This window comes from Mycetomoellerius zeteki, unplaced genomic scaffold (assembly GCF_001594055.1).
Source record: "Mycetomoellerius zeteki isolate Tzet28-1 unplaced genomic scaffold, Tzet1.0 scaffold914, whole genome shotgun sequence".
Taxonomy (NCBI): domain Eukaryota; kingdom Metazoa; phylum Arthropoda; class Insecta; order Hymenoptera; family Formicidae; genus Mycetomoellerius; species Mycetomoellerius zeteki.
Genome location: NW_017257952.1, coordinates 230027 through 248567, shown reverse-complemented (window position 1 = coordinate 248567; position 18541 = coordinate 230027).

Here is an 18541-nt window from a genome sequence, read left to right as displayed (position 1 = left end):
CACACACACACACACACACACACACACACACAAACGGGCACGCCGTTAACTATCGTCGACCTCGTACGATCGGCAATGTTGAGTCTTCTGGACACGCAACGTCTGCGTGCCGGTGTAGGAAACTATGCGACTTCAAAAGCCCCCGATCCCCGAACCATCCGTTACCATCGTACCCGGCGGCGTTAATACCGGTAGTGTCTGACAGGTGCCTCCTCGCCGGACGGAGCTCTGGATTACGTTGACACTAAGTTCCTAGTTTACAATCGCGTCGCCGCGATCGATCGCAACACTCGCAATAGTATCGCCCGCGGATGTAAACGTCGACCGTAAAAATCATCTTGTGTAAAACTCGCGACTTAAGCTACAAGTTCAACATGCAATTTCTGACTTTTTATTTTGTTGTCGGAATGCAGCTGTCTATAGAAAACGTTATTGCTCAAGTAACACTCTTGAAGAAATATAACATAATGTCTCAAAAAGAAATAGAGGCATGTTGACTTTATTTAATTAGGATCGACGACTATCCAGATCTTGATATCCCGCAGAATATTTTAGTTAGAATTAACGATTTCACTCGATATATAGATATTCAGGTATTCGGGATAGATAATCGTTGTTGCGATTTCTGAACAAACGTATAGTATGGAGTGCATTTGCGCCTTTGATAGGGTCTCTTCTCTGAACTGTGCACACAGTTTACGCAAAATTTCGATGACTTTAATATTTTCGTTTACAATAAACGTGATCAACGCGTAAATTTGAACAACGTGTTGTGCAACAACGACATTTGGTACTATTTGTTCAGGCATCGCAGCAACGACTACAGAAACAACTGCCACAACTATATTATATGTAGGACAGACACCCTCACCCATCACTCAGTGTAAAAAAAACGTCTACTAATACTGATTTTCATTCACACAAAAAAGTCTATGCAGTAGGATTTACGGAGGATAATACATATTTGAATCAAATATGAACCATCTTATAGTACAAATTATTCGTACTTCCATAAAGTGATTATTTACTAAGATTTATCTGATAACAACAGACATTTATAAATTTTATTTGGCATGTAGGTATCGCCACTAAATGTTTGTTTATTCGAACCAGAAGCTGAGCTGTTACGGACAAACTAAATCTTCGCAAGACTCTCCAGGTTGCGACTCCGAGAGACTACTCGAGAATCTTAAACTATTGGAATGCTCGATTACAGCTGCATATATCTATACAGCGCGAAGCAATAACCAAATCATGGCGAAGAGGGCGAATTATGGTATAAGAACAGTCTCGCGTCAGTCTGCGTGTAACATTTCCGACGTAGTAAGCAATCCGCTATGAGTACACAACTTTGACTCAGTACAAGTTTCTGACTTTCCCCTTTCCTCCTCTGCAGCTCTCCTGCCGCCTCTCACAGCTATCTCTAATCCCTCGTCACTCAAGCAATATTAAGCCAAGTTTTCAAGAGTCTTACGCGAATACACGCACCACAATTCTATGCGCGCGCATAGAATCGCGTTCGAACACAAAGCAACGATAGAATTAAGTTTTAGCACAATAGAGAATATTTAAGACTACTTCACCTAATCGGAATACTCAAACACGAAAGCAGCTTTCAGACAAGATTTAAATCCCAGATTTTTCGCTTAGCTCAGCGACTTAGCAAAAACATGGTTTTGTGATTATATTGGTGCAATAAATCATGTACCTCGTATTGAAATATGATTTCTTTGAGTTTCTCGTAATATATGTCATAGCCGTTTTAAACAAATTCTTCTTATAATAATGAAGTTAGATAAAATTAAGTTAAAACCTTGTAAAAAAATTTAAATGCGTCTTCAAGAATATTCTTTCATTGAATATTCTTTTCATATGATGCACAAATATAAGAAAGCTATACAATTGGAGCTACATTGTTCTTCCATAAAATTCAGCGTTAGAACAGTAACTTTTGCTTTATGCTGTATAAAGTGTAGCGATCACGCCCGATGCAACAACTTTGCCCGAATAGAGTTCCGACTTTTCGTGAAGCTCTTATTTCCGCCGCCTCATTCGCCGACAATCCCTCATTTCTGGACCAATATGCAGTGAAGAAGGAAGTTTGCGGCCAAGTGTTCGCCAAGTTTCGACGAGCCTTACGTGCCCACCCTCATCACATTTCTCTCCCGTTCGCTGGACCCACAATGAACAACAAAGGATCGTTTCTCGCTTGTTGCTCCATAATCCTACCAAAGAAAACGAGCAATAGCTGACGTAAGAGGATCTTATTTCCTCCATCTTTCTCCTTCCCTTCCATCGTTTACGTCAATAATTAATCCGCGGGCTAAATTATATGAACTGTCTCGCCTCATTTCACGGAGAAATCAGAAATTCACACGAGAATTTAAACCGATTTAAACGAAAGTCTCGTCATGTATAGTGACTGGTGTGATTTACTACTGAGGTTACGAAACATTTGTTTGGGTGAACATTATTGAAATATTATTTTCTCGTTGTTCTAAGTTCCATATTCAACAAATAGTAGGTAATTGCAAATGGAGAGTATTATAATTACAATTTAACAGTCTAATTTATCAATAAGGTATAAACACGCTATCTAAATGCAGAATAGATTGAAGAATAATGGTATGTGAATCTCATAAAAATGTATAACGTTGTATCGTTTCACTAATATTCGCTGTCAACTAAAAAAAATTGCTCGCGTAAACAAAGAAGGAGTCATCACTTATTTATCAAAGATTTTCTATTTTAACGTTTAACATTGTGATTATTTGTTTTGTATGGTGGAGCGGCGAGATTAAAGAGAGTGCAGGAAAAAAAAGATCGAATGCGTACCTTCTCTTTGTGAAGATAGTTAGAACACGTACGAACCGCTCGGTAGTTTATTTTTAATCGAAGTGTTTCGAAGCGCTCGCTGATAACGGCGAGTCATGCTCCAAAGAACGATAGTGAGTCTCATTTGTGGAGAAAAAAGCCATTATTTGTCGCTGTATATCAGATAAAAAAAGCGACAAGTCGCTTCGAGAAGAGTTGAGACGAACGTTAATTAATGAACTTACAGCTCCGTCGATAACGTTCGCGTCTTATTTTCAACGAGCTATCGGACGTATTCACGAGCATTACATGCACAATTTTTCTAAAACTATAGATAATAAAATTCGCAGTGTCATTGTACCTACGCGCGTAATCATTAAACCGAGTGTGCGTGTGTGAAGTATATTATAATATTCATAATAAAAAAAATGTGTAATTCGAAAAAATATCTCGTGAATTGAATATAATAAAACAGAAGCACTATAAAAAAATGTAAAAATAATCTACATAAAAAACATCATAAATCCATAAAGTTTTAAATTCGACGAGATTTTTATTGGTACTTAATCAAACTTTTACTGTTTGTCGAAAGGTTGCTCGAGACTCCATGAAACATTCATTGGGAGTTTCAGTGCCGCCTCGAAGATCAAAGGTTCGTCACGGTTCACCCCGCACGTGACGATAGTAAATTCTCTACAATTAAAATATCTTCGGAGGCGCCGCGCATAATCCACACCGGCTCCTCATCTTTCTTACCGCTCTAAATCATGCGCTGCGACGGAGATCTTTCGCAGACTTCAAATTAAAATTATTGACCGACATTTTGCCCCCAAGAGCTCGTAATTCATTTCTCAAAGGAATGAGAATATTCACTGAAAATAGTAAAAGAATGAACTCTCTCATGTCTCCCAAGCTAATCGCGACGAAAGCATGTTAGTCATGCACCGACCGGCACGGCGACATTGTCACATGTAGGTGTTAATTGCCTGACCAAAAAATAGCTGTGTGATCTGTTATCGTCGTAGAAACTCATGTTGATTAATGTGAACACATATGTTTCTCTAAAGGTTAGCGAAACTACAAAAGGAAAACTACAAAACGTCCACTTATTTATACTCCATTATGTGAATTTAAATTTTAGCTTCTCATTCGTAAATTGTGCAACATTTATGTAATTTGTAATGTTAAATTATAATATTATTAAATTATTTTATTTAACATTATTATTAAATTGTTATATTTTATTAAATTTCAATATTAAATAAATGAAACAATGTATAAAGAAACTAAGTTTCAAGACAAAACACGAACAAAATGAGATACTACTTCGAAAAACATTTTTTCATCAAGCAGCATAAAAGTCGTAAAGCCAAATCGGATTTTCGCAGTCGTATCATTTATATGAAACGAAATGAGACTGCGATATTTTTTATACAGCGTGAAGAAAGGGAACAAATGTCGCTTCGTCCGACATCCGGGTCGAAATCGCCAAGAAGAAAGATATCTTCCCGCGCATATTTCTGAAAGTGTCAAGGCGACGCGTCACCCTGGAGGTCACGTCAGCCTCGCGGATGATGCCACACGACCATCCCTAGAGACAACCCGGGATATCCTGAAGAAGGAGCGCGCGTGCCTTGTACGTTCCGACTCTTCTCGTCTTTATACGTATACATATGTATAATACGTGTGTATATCGTCGTGTCTTATCACACATATGCGTCCATACAGAAGAGTGTCGCACGTCCGGGAACGTCTGAACGCCCGCGCCGTCGACTGTATGATGGATGCGTCGGGTTTGACGTAACGTAATAGGTACAGGCACGTCAGGGAGTGCACTCACGTCTCTCTTCTTTACCTTTTTGTTTTAATACACACCTTATGGCACACACTGCGGAAAGCGCGTATACGTACAGAGCGCCTCATTTTGCCGGAGGAGACACCGCCATCGCGATTTAGGGGAAGATACGTCGATCCTGGAATAGATTCTTCGCAAAGTGTACCTCGGAGCATCTATAAGGGCTCGAGAGACCGGTTATAAAACAGCAGCGTGGCGCGGCGAGGACAACGATGGGGGAGGAAGGACTGTCTCATGCAGTTTTGTTTATGACATATCTGATAATACTGATTTTACGCGGGCAAGTTTTATATACATGTATAAGCCATGATAAACTGTGAGTCGTTGAGCTAAAAGTGGATTAATTATTATTCGCACGGTAGAAATATTTTTGCGAACTTAATGCCGACATATACACACTGGTTTTAAACTAGGGCTCGCTATTATACGTTTAAACGAAAATACGTTTACACGTATAATTAGTATATCCGTTTATTAGAAACGTTTTTCCGAATATACGTATAATTAACTATTATACGTTTAAACGAAAACACATTTACACGTATAATTAGCTAATTAAACGTGCTAATTAAACGTGTAAACGTTTACCTTCAAGTAAACGTTTTTTTGAAAGCGAATATAAACGGATAAACGTTTTACGTTTACACGTATCTTCGAAAAACGGAATAAAATTAGAGCTCTATTTTAAACATTATTTATATTCAGGATAAGCGCGATGAACTTGTTATACATACAAATTCACCGTTTACATCTGCAGTTAAATGACGGAATGTCCCAGATGTTCTATGCAGAACAGCTTTATCGATTTATCCTCATAGTTGTATCCGACAAATCGACGATGCTTTTATGCAATTCTGTCGACTTGTCTACATCTCGACTACTCGCATGCCTATATATATAATTCAGACTATAGACACTGTACAAGTAGATGTCAGTGATGCAAAATGCTTGGGTTCTAGCCTCGCGATTATAATTCTTCTGGCTTTCGTTTAATTTCCTGTGTCTTTTAATGTTCTCGCAAGTATATTTCTTCACATTTTTATATTAGTATAGTCGTTTTGTTTACTCTGTCTGACGTACAGCAAAAGTTCACAGTAAAGTGAAGTGAAAAATCAGTGAAGTATATCGCTACCATAATCGATATCCGGTAAATTACATCTCTGTGTTTGTATTCTTGTTTTAAATATATAATTTAAGTCATTTTAAATCTCGCGTGACGTCGAACAGCACATTTAACGGCATGATAAAAAAATTAACCTTTAGAGAAATCGATAAAAATTAAATATTTTTATATTTTTCGAAATTTGTGGTAAATGTAATAGGTATATGTATATAGTTGATTAAAATTTTCCAATTTTCCGTTTAACGTCACTTCTAGACAAACTTATATCTATCGCTGAACATATCTCCCTGAACATGATACGATGCACGCAATCTGGAAATGCGCTCGACTGCAGATTACTCAAGCTATAAAGAAAGAACGTAAAAAAATATGGCAAGTAGGAGTGGAGAAGAAACACTGGAAGAGAATACACGATCGGTGTATCAGCGATCAATAAATCAGGGCGTGTACACCCTTTTGCTGTGAGGGTGGCACCATCGTCGTCGTCGTCGTCGTCGTCATCGTGCGTGTCTTGATGGTGCACATAAAATACGACCCAATTTCACGGTGCAAACCGCGAAACAATGGTATTGATTTTATTTCCATATCGGCTCCGAAGGTGGCCGAGCACGATGCGGACGGAGGGATCAGTTAGATCAGCGGTCTCGACCGCGGGAAGAAGGACTGAAATAGGGAAGAGGACGGAAAAGCAATGGTTCAAAGGAGGAGACGGGTGCGTCCTGGGCCGGAAAGTCCTGGTGCGTGCAAGAGGGATGCGAACGCGGGTCCTAAGGGTACATATCGAGCGACGAATGTCGGACGTTCAGCGTGCACGTCACGTAGAGGTGGAGTCGCTCGCCGAGGTGAGACGAGAGAAACGGAACAGAGACATTGTCGGCGACGGTGCCGATGGAATGAGGAAAAAGGATGGGGAGAGGGGAGGAAAGGGTGTAGGTGGATAGAGGAACCACTGGGAGTTACAGGGTGAGTTTATCCGACAGCCCTACGCACGCTAGCATAATTAAGAAAGTTCCGTCCGCGGGAGTTTTTCCCGGTGTCTTCCGCCATTGTTATTCTTGGATCGTAACGGCGCCAATTAAGCCAACCGAATAGCGCAATAGTGAATTCCTGACGAAAGATTTACGACTGACATTGCGTCACGATGTCGTGACTAAGCCAGGATCAACGTTACGAGATTATGTGAATCGCTCGTGAGAAGACGTGAGAACAACAGCAGCAAGCGATATTAACATTCAGTCGACACGCTTGCTTCAGCAATGCGCTAAATTTGTCGTATTACGCGAAGATATTTTGTCAGCACGTAGAGTAAAAGAATTTATATGATTACAGAATTCTTGATTCACGAAAACGAACAAAATCGAATGAGCTAGCTAATGTAAATAAATTTCAGGCGTTATCGTATCACGCCACGTTGCGAAATCAGCTATATGCTTTCATATAAAAGCATCATATTACATTCATGTACGCCTCGTAAAATCACGTGTACTGTTCATTCTCATAAATTCGCAAGCCTATAGTATGCGGTATACCTGAAAATAGATTACTACGAAATCGCGATTTTTGTTCGCGAAATATGGCTGTACACAATATACATACACATATTCATATATTATGTAAACATATACACACAGGGTGAGTCAACAAAAATGTTCTATTGGATCGGAACAAAAGTTCATAGCTATTTCACGTGTCTCATGTCTCTGTTAAAAAAAATAAATTAGCAATTATTTTATTCAACAGAGCAAAGTTTCTGCTTAAAATATCAGTTTTTTAATTACAATATGACTTTTTTAACGGTGTTATAAGCGATCAAGTAAAAATGCTCCTTTTTGTTTATTTAATTTGTGATAAACTCAGTAATAAAAAAAAGGGATAGAAAATTTTAAAAATCTAAACAAATTCTTACATACTTGTGAAAGCTTTAATAACGTGTTTTTGTTATATTATAGAAGTGGAATTATATTTTACTTATTTTTTACAGGTTTAAATTTATCACCAGAGAGAGAGAGAATCCACATTAAAAAAATTCCCTTTAAACTCCATTATACGTATTGTCGACGGAGGATTAAAGCTATAGCAAAATCTCTCTTGATAATTCTGTCATCTCCATAATTGCGGCAGTAATTTATTGATTCCTTACAAAATCTGGCACAATATAGCGCGCAGAATGTCTATCTTCATAAAACTGGTTCTACATTAGTTGCAAGTTGATCTCTTGTTGCGACAGCCAATTTGAAACGTCAATTTTAAAATTGATTGACTTGCGATTAATGTAGAACCAGCTTAAGACGATTCTCGCGTGGATCCGACCATCAACCTCAGTGCAGTCTCGGTCCAGTGGATAGTTAAGCGGATAGAAGGAGATTACAGACAGAGGATGCACAGGAAATGAACATCGAATGATCGCTTGTGCGAAACGTTTTTCGCTCATCCCACCGTCGCTCTTGCGCATTGTGACCACCGAGTCGCGGAAGCGAAGAAATATACCGCAGACGTATTTTTGCGAAATATCGGCTTTCGGCGGCACGGAGGTAAAACTTCGCTGCACTGAAAAAAAGCCATTGGTCGTTTCGACGGGCTTACCCGCGCTTCTCGATTCGTACACGCGCCACCGCCACGGTTATATTTCGAATTGACTTCCATATAATCGACGTACACGCGCCGATTATGTTGCATGTAAAATGTGGAGAATTTTTTCAGTTACATTTCCTGCTGCTTCCGGCACGAAAGACTCAGCTTTTATATTAACCCGCAGAATTCTCCGAACAGTGCACTCGATCCAGCGGTTGATTTATAACGGATAATTACGGAGACTTGTAGATATCGAAAAAATCTTTTTTGAATCATACATATTTTCAAAAAATTTTAAACACCGTAAAGAGAGAGATATGGATAACAAATAGTAAATAGCTCGCAAAGAAATTTTAGCAGAAAATAGTAGAACTTTTTATTTTAATTAAGTGTTCCTTAGAAAATTATAATAAATGTTGTTAAGATTTTTTATATTTTAAACAAATGTTGTTATGAAAATATTATATATTTGTAGAAACAGGGAATAAAAAACTAATCTTCTTTTAAGGATTCATATGAATTATTCGTACACAAATAAAAAAAAAAAGTTGGACTATTTTTCTCAAATTATTTATTCTTATTATTACAAAATTATGTTATTGCCTCCTTTCATATGCAATAAAAAGATGGCGAAAATCTTGGAATAAAACCGCAGACAATATTTTTCAGTTCAATATCACGGGCGTGCATCGCATGAAACAAAAGTTTGTGCCGCCAGGTTGGACGACCTGATAACTATGGTAACTACTTGCGGTAGTCGGTTAACAGGCAGAATTCCTATACATATATCCGTGCGCTCGCGCTGTTGAATACAATAAGGTGAACTCACTCGACCTTGTCGTACATCGTTGCGGGGTCACGTCGAAAACACGGATATCATAATACATCGAGATGAGCTCCCGAAAGTCGCTCACTAAACATTCATGAAGCCTGCAATGTCGTTGTTAAATCGACATGAGGACACGACTGCTTGATACGTATTTAACAAAATACGCATGCTATATTCACGCGGCATTTATTGCCCGATCGTTTTATATGCCGATATTGTTGCCAATAATACGGCGGATATTGAAGCGGCAGCGTAATGTACATTTGTTCCAAAGATCATTAATATTAATTCCATTATCGAGTGGCGCTGTAGTTAAATGACCCGATCATTTTTTTCTGCTTTTTTAATACCAATAATTCCAACAATATTTTAACTTATACTCTCTTACACGTACACGTGCTTCATACATTGAACTTTGAAGAACATACATATACACGCGAATTTTCTGCGAAAAATAATTTTGCGAGATCATCAACAAGCGGAAATCTTCGCCGCAGTACTAACTGTACATGAGTTTTCCTAGCAGAAAGGCAACATTGATTTAAGATAACGCCGAGACGCCAGGAGTTGACAAATTGCCCGAGACTCGAAAACCGACGCGGATAGAAAGGCATCGTAAGACCGGCCGAAGGTGAAGGGTAATATGTCGCGGATGGAAAAGAAAGGTTCTTCGACACGAGATCGACGGCGGGGCATGCCGAGAGACAGGGAGAATGGGGGTAAGAGGACAATAGGACCGATAAATAAATCCGTAATCGGTGGTCCACGGGTTTATCCTGAATGGCTCGATTGGCTCCTAAAGGTGATTTCCAAGGAAGGAAAGCGGGTTTGAGTAAGAAAAGCTCTTTCACGCTCTTCATCTCTCTTCTTACTGCCGCGTTCGACCATCGGTATATCTTGCCGAAGGGCTTTACTTTTGCCGGTACTTTTCCGTCCCTTTCCACCTTTTTGCACCTTTGCTTCACGATCTCTCTGTTATTTGCCGCCGATTCGTCGTCACCGGATGAATCCGTGCACGTGAAAAATGACGACAAGAGAAGAGCCAGTAATTAACTTCTCGATTCTTCACCCTGCTTCATTAGTTTTGAACGTGGTGTGCGTGTATAAATTAAATATTTATTTACAAAGGATCGAATATGCGTGTGTAATCATGAAAATGATTATACGGACGTATATATGTGTACGAGAAAGACGGTTTTGCTAAAGTTTGTAAAGAGAAAAATATAGCGATGGCAATTATAAATATACAAATTTATCACAGAAACACATTTTATGTGTCGAAAATAGTTTTGTTAGCCATCGAAATAATTAATTATATAGAATGTTTAAGCGTTGATAGCATGCTGTAAAACATTTTAACATTTTATCAACGAGTTTGGGTCCTATATAATTATTTTGAAATTTCAAATAAAATTATTTTCAGATCTATATCTACACTGAGAAAAATGTATTAAATTTTAATAAATATTTATTTGAATAGTAAACTAAATATTTATTTACAGTAAGTAAATATTTACTTTCAATAAAAAAATGATAATTAAATTAAATTAATGATTCTTTTATCAAATAAATATATCTTTATACTCACAATCATCAACTAAATATTTAGTTAGTATACTATCAAACAAATAATTTATTAAAATTTAGTATATTTTTGCAGTGTAGCTAAATTTTTAAATACTTGAGCAAAATTGTATAAGATTTAGATGTAAATATATAATGAGAATCAGATATATTAGATTTCAGACGAATAACGTTTTCAAAATGTTTGTTTAAAGATCGGATTTCGTGATTAATTATAGTTGGTCTAACTTTGTCGTTTGTCCCGCTCTCTTTCTTTCGCGTTTATTCCAATTTACGTTCAGGCTACTTCCGTGAAAAAAGGTGAATTAAATGACTATCGCGCGACTGAGGTGGCGTGCGGTCTAATCGCCGAATCTGTTAACGTATCGCCGCACGTCCGCGCGACTCTAAATTCACTGTACGAGAAAGTCGAATTAGCATGCGAACCGTAGTACATTCCATGAGAAATACGACCCTAATACCTTACTTTCATTTGCGTAGAAATGAATTGTCCGTATCGCCGGTCCCGCACTAATTGTAAGTACAGAGATAAGCTTGGTAAACGAGTACCAATTACCGCACGAGTACTGTGTGGGGTATTTGCGGACAATCACGTTAATCGTTACCGTCAATGACAATCTACAAAGTGTCAGGAAACAACGTGGCACTTTATACATTGAACTTAATCACTACGAAGCAAGATTAAGAAACTTAATCTTCAAAGTCTTTATTCGTGAAAATTAAAACTTCACGATAGATAATGGATAAAGGTTCCTTCTAAGAAAAAACAAAGTTTCTATCGGAAAAACTGGAAGTTGGTGTGTGTGACCCTATACAATAGCCTACATTCGCTCAGAATTATTTCTCGCATGAGAGTCGCGTGTATCGCGTACACATATGCGCTATATGAATCGTTGTTCATGATTTCCTTTCCTTAATCTGCCAGATATCGCATGAGCCGCGTACTTTACTGCACATGCCCATATCTCCGCACAGGGATCGTTTCTTTCAATAATAGAGACCATAATCGCGCGTATCCTACTTCCGTTTAAGCCGGATAAGCCGAGACTCGCCGCTGGTGAGAAAGAAAATATCTGGCGCCGACGGCCAACCGGAGAAACTTTTTCAATCTGCCGTCATTATGTGCGAGTTTAGTTCACGTTGGTTCACCTCCGGTTAACTACTCTCCTCAGCCGCGTCCGCGGCTCTTCTTTCTGCGATGCTCGAACTAATTTCCAAGGAGACGGGCGATGGACTTCGAAGAGCTGCGAGGTAACCGCGAGGGAGCCGCCATTCTTTACAGAACTACCTTCCATATCGTGCCGGAAGTGAAAAGTAATTCATTAAAGTGTACGACTTCCGAAGACATTTTATTCGGTCTTTAGCGTAACTGGGAACCACCCGTAATCCCACGAATATCATCACATAGCGTTCATACTTGATAGAGTAACGTGATTTATGTGATATAAGAGCCACAATCGGGCATACATTACGCTGTGGTTTATGCAAGACATAATCATTGAGAGAAAAATTATGTGATTTCATTATTTAGACAAATTTGAAACGGAATTAAGTTTTTAAGGGGATCCTAAAGTCGTCCTACTTAACCATCATTTCCATTCGGTGAAAAATCGCCGAATTCGATTTACGGATTGCAAAAATATTATTACAAAATCAAAGTACGCACAAACAGGACCTCAACTGCACTGGATTTCATGAGAAAATTGGAAAAAAGTTAAAAAATTCACTTTTGGCTCGTATAGCTTTTTCACCTCAAAGTATAATATTTGCTTGATATGAGAGAGAGAGAGAGAGAGAGAGAGTTTTATAGATATCTATATCTTGAAAATAAGCATGCAGCTGAGGTCACATTATTGGAACAAACGATACCGAGTTTGTAGAACTAAGATTGAAAGTCTAGAAGAAAAGTATTTTCACCGAATGGAAAATACGTATATACGAATGCTTTGTGAAAACTAGGAATGTCAACAGAGCCGAAATTCTATGTAGTAGTAGTTGTTGTGCGGTCCTACGATAGATGGAGCTGGCATATGTTAGATAAAGACAGATATATGCGTTTAAGTGAGATAGAACGATATACATAGTGCGACAAATAATTTTTAAGACTGGCGCCATATTTCAGCATTTAGTGAGTAATGTTCAACACCATCTGTTGAACATTAGGTAGCATCATTAGAAAGATATATTTTTCTTCTTTCTAACGCACCCAAGTTCATGCAAATCGGATGACAAATGACAAAGTTATGACAGTTCTTCCTAAGTTTTAAATCGATGTTGAAATTTTATCATGGAACAAATAGCGGTCACTAATTCAACGTAAAACTTGATAAAAGTGCATCAGAAACATTCCGATTGATGCAGCAAGTGTATGGCGATGCTTGTTTAAGTTGATCAAATGTTTTCCTGTGGCATAAATTTTTGGATGGTAGAGAGTCGCTAAAAGATGACAAACATACGGGAAGGCCAATTTCAATTCGAACCAGAAATGATCGAAAAAGTATGTTATTTTGTTGCAAATGACCGCAATGCTTCACTGAAAACATCATTTTCAGTTTGAAAACGCAAGTTTTGCGTTGAATTTAATGATCGCTCTTTATTCCATGATAAAATTTCAACATCTCTCGATTTAAAACTTAGGAAGAACTATTATAACTTTGTCATTTGTCATCCGATTTGTATGAACTTAGATGCGTTAGAAAGAAAAAAATGTATCTTTCTAATAATGCTAACGTTCAACAGATGGTGTCATTAATTGCTGAGATATGGCGCCAGTCTTAAAAATTATTTGTCGCACTGTGTATAATATTATATAATGTAAGAAATGAATAAAAAATGTCACTATTATCAAATTTGGAATTAAAAAAGTTTGCACTATCGACCTCAAGTTCGGTAATCGGTTTAGGATCCCCTTAAGACAAATCATAGAATAATATATCAAATTAATAAATTTGATACAGATAAGTTTTTTGGAACTCCCAGAGTCTTTAAACGTGCGTGCGAAAAGGTTTAAATTAAGAGATAAATCTCAAAATTGGAATATTAACAATTTTCATAATGTTCACGATAAAGATAGGCAAATTAAGCCTCAAGATAATACATGATCGCATATTTTTTTAGTAAGACGCGCAGTTATATCAAAGAGATAATAAAAGTAATAAAGATTCTCGATAGTAATACATTTTTCGTCTCTTTCTCTTCCCTTCTCACAAAGAGATCGTAAATTTAATTATCATGCAACGCGTATATTCAAAAATTAAACGTAATTCCACTGGAAATATTAATCAATAGAACTCCTTGAAGATTCATCCGGAGGACTTACTCCCCTTCCGGTCGCTGAAAATGCATGCAAGAAAGAAAAAAGAAGAGGAACGGCCAAAGGAGACCGAAAACAAATTACAGTAGTCCGTCTCCTTCCGCCGCACGCGAAATCCCGCAGCGTAATTTTCCCAACAGCGAAGCCTCCCTGTCAAGCTTTTCCTCGTCTTTTCAGAGCGACGCTGACGAGACACTTTCCTTTCTATAGCGAAGAATCGTTCGTTAGTCGTAAACCGCTGTCGAAAGACTCTCGACGAAATACGTATTACGCAATGTAGCCACGATGGGCTGTAAAATCTCGCGGAAAAGCGTAACATCTCGTCTTTACGAAAATTTTGTCAACTTTATGAACCCGCTGCGCCTTCTTCTTTGAGTGAATTCTCGATTGGAAATTCGACGCTTATTTCATCATACAATCAAAGTTAAGCCGGTATTCTCCGGGCTCGTCGTTAGTTTATCCCGCTGAATAACATGAGATGCGTGAATACTTGCGAGATTGAATTAATTTGCGAAATTGAAAATGCGGGATGAGCCATCATTCCATTTTCATGCCAATGTGATACTGTTACAACTACGCTATTAATTCCCAGAACATTGTTCGGCGCGCAAGAGAAATAAATTTAATATATTCAAAAGAAAATTAATTAAAATTTGAAGAAATATAAAATTGTAATAAAACTGATAATATTCAACATGTACTAAAAATACAAGATATTAGTATTTAATTAGATCAAGCTAAAAAGATTTAATGTTATTTGTTTCAGAACATTGTCCGCGCACGCGCGATAAGAAATAAATTTGAAAAAATATAAAATTATAATAAAATTGTTAATATTCAATTTATACTTACTAGACTAGGTGTTAGTGCTTAATTAGATCAAGGTATAATTTTAAGATTTAATATTTATTTCAGATATTAAGTTTTCTCCAAGAAAAACAGCACATCATCGGGCTTTACTAAATCTGCGTAATAAATGGGCTCGAAATGTAATTATATTTCAAACCAGACGCTAATTAATATCACCGTACAAAATCATTGCTAACATTAATAAACTTGGCCTTTCAGTTTCGCTGAATAACAACTGTATATAATTGTATTATGTGCATTGTGATACGGTACAGATGAATATCATTTTACATGTTAATTTTCAACGAAAGTCTGATAATTCAGTCATATCTGCGATCGTATCTCGTGCGACCGTGTCCCCCGACATATCGAACAATCGGAACATCCAGACGAACGACCGGCGCATGTACGCTTTGCGGCGAATAAAGGGTAACATATTTTCATTGCCGCTGGGGGGGAGGGAGGGTTTTTCGCGCGGCAATGGAGACGGTGGGGCGGCAAGGAACAGGCGGGACAGAAGAAGGAAAAGCCGCGGGAAAGCTGCGATCCGATGAAAATGACAATGCCTCGCGGGCACACGTCCGACGTTTTCCACCGCCTTCTCCTGCCTCGCCCTTCTACCCCCCTCGTCATCCTTCACCTTCCATTGAAAGCAAGTTTCGTAATAACCGGACGAGAAAGAGTGAGAAAGAAGGAGAAAGATGATCGACCGTCGCGGTTCATATAATATCCGGAATATTGGGTAGGGAAGGGGTAGAAAGGGGCTCGCTTCTAGAAAAACGACGCGGGATCATAATAAGTAGAGACGAGGACGCGGAAGGCCGGAGGTCGCCATCGATGGAAAAATCACGATGGTCTTTTTCTTTAGCATTCTTTGCTACATCATTGTTGCTGAATAATGAAACGCTATATTTGCGCTCGCGTTTGTCAAGTCTGGCTTCCGTGATTATTCGCGTTCTGATCTTCGAATGTATCACAGGAAATACATGCGCTCTATCTGCAATAAATATTTCACTCTGGCTTCGGAAATTCAACATGTTGCTTTTCGCAACAGATACAACAAAGATGCGATATTATAGATACACAGTAAAAAAAATATTGTATATTTATAGTTAGAATCGATCCATTCAAGTATTGTCAAAATTTTGTGTTGAATTTTTAACATATCCGAGTGTTAATTTAACAATGTAATTATGTTATTTGAATATCCTGTGATAAATTGATATTCAACATTTCTTAGTGTCAAAATAACATAATTTATGAGTAAGTGATAAAATAAAACTACATATACTGAGACTATTTCGATTATCATCGCATGCTCGGTGATAAAATTGGTAAGACATCCGCATAGAATAAGAAAGATCCAGATTTCGGCTGAGATGATATTTTTCACAATAAAATATTCATAGTGACTAAAGATGCTCATTAACATCAGTAATATTGCATTGCTTGTTAATTTAATTTGTGATATTACGTACTCCAACTTTAGTCTAAAAACTGTATTTCAAGACCGACAAATAATCGATTGCTTGAACTAGAAATGGTAAAAATTTCTAATGGTAAAAACTTAAATTTTCATGTTAATTTAATACAAGATGAATATGTCAAAAAGTAACAAATATTTTATTATATATAAAAAATTAACATAAAAAATATAACGCTAACACAATTTGTAAGTAAATTGTGGAAGCATATTTCTCTCTCTCTTCAGCAAATTTAATATTTATAATATATTAAATCAAAATGTAAATTTAAAGAGATAAATAAATAAAATACGTGTTAATTTATTAAATTCACGTTTTAAAACACATTATTTTATACTTTTTATTCACTTATTTATAAATTCTATTACTAAATAATTTTGAATATTTAACAAAATTCGAATGGCACAATCACATTATGTTAAATTAGTTCGCAGATATATTAAAAACTGCTTTCAATAAAAGCAAATCATGGATATATCAAAGATATATATTAAAAATTTAAAACTAAAATATTTTAAGCGGTTTTAATACAAATACAAAATATTTTCTACTCTGCAAAATTTGAACAAGAATACATGTACATTCGCGTAAAAATATTACCCATTTTCTAAATTGAAATTTACTTCAAATGTATATCTTAACCTGTATAGTTTCTTGAAGAAAAAGAAGATTCCACGAATTTCTCTTTTTCTCCACTAAAATCGCAATTTTATGACATGTTATCTGCCTCTAGACTTTTGATTACTCATTGTACATTACGCTGTCGCGCGTTTCAAGCTTCAGTTGCGATTTTACGTCCCGCACATCGGACGAGCGCGCACGTACCGTACCACTCGACAGCAGAGTGACGCGTACAACTGCAGCTGCAGGCGCATGATGGTCAGTCACGTTCATAGATGCTCCGACGCACATGGAGCGCGTTGTAATGTCACGGTACGTGCTACGATTACCTCGTCGCGAAAGTAGATAAAAAATCTGTCCCTGGGATTTAATTCTGATATATCGGTGAAAGCGAATCCTCAGCTCATTCGCACGCGGCATCGATACGCGCGATTGTAAACAGTTTTTCTTTCCACAATTTCTCTCCATGTTGAACTCGTCATTATAGGGAGACGCACGCGACATGCACAAGAGATAATGAGAAATTAATTAGGATTTAATTATCTATTAGCTATTAATCGCACATCGTGCTGATAAGACTACTATTATATTTAAGCCGAACGAAGAATTCTGTTTCATATTCTGAAAGTTTCATTAAACGTTGACGAATTGTAGTGTTATTTACAATTTTATATTTTTTCGATATTTTTTCCGAGGAAAAATTGACTTTCAAAAGAATCCGTTATTTATTATCGATATTAAAATTCTGGAATGCCATGTTACATTGATGATTGGAGTAAACGGTGTATGCTATAATAAATGAGTGAATCATTTGCAATTTTTTTTCATTAATGTATTCTTCCACATGAGCATATATAATATATATTCAACAGACACTTTTCTGATTATTTGTATGGTATCTGTATTTATCGAAAGCAATACCTGGGAGATTCCTTGCCTTCATGGCCAGTCGCCATGTCGTTCCACCAATTCCAGAAACCTTTTACTTCGATCGAGATTCTCAATCTTTCCGGAAGTATATTCCGGAAGTTCACAATTTTCTCACGACACTTTCACAGTTCACCGACAATGTTCGACCAACGACACAAATCATTTAAAGTCTCAAAGTTCTAACAGTCATAATTTGACGTGATAAAAAATGCAGTCTTTCACGATAATCTGATATTGTATACATTCAAACAATCATACAAGTAATTTATTTACAATTGGTTATATTACACTCAAATCGTCTGGTATCTTACAAGTGATATCGACAGATATTGAAGAGCATATTGGATAAAGTTCTACTCGAGGATGCCTCAACTGGCCCGATCGATTTATCGAATCATAACTGGTACATAACGTGTAACGGAAAAGTAAATGTTCCAATCGGCAACAATTACTACGACATGGCAGAACGATAGCGGAAGTAGTTATAAGTTGGTAATAATTCGAGAACGTGCGAATGCGATTCGACATCGATCCGAAATTGCCGTAGAAGTGTGACACGTGCTCCACC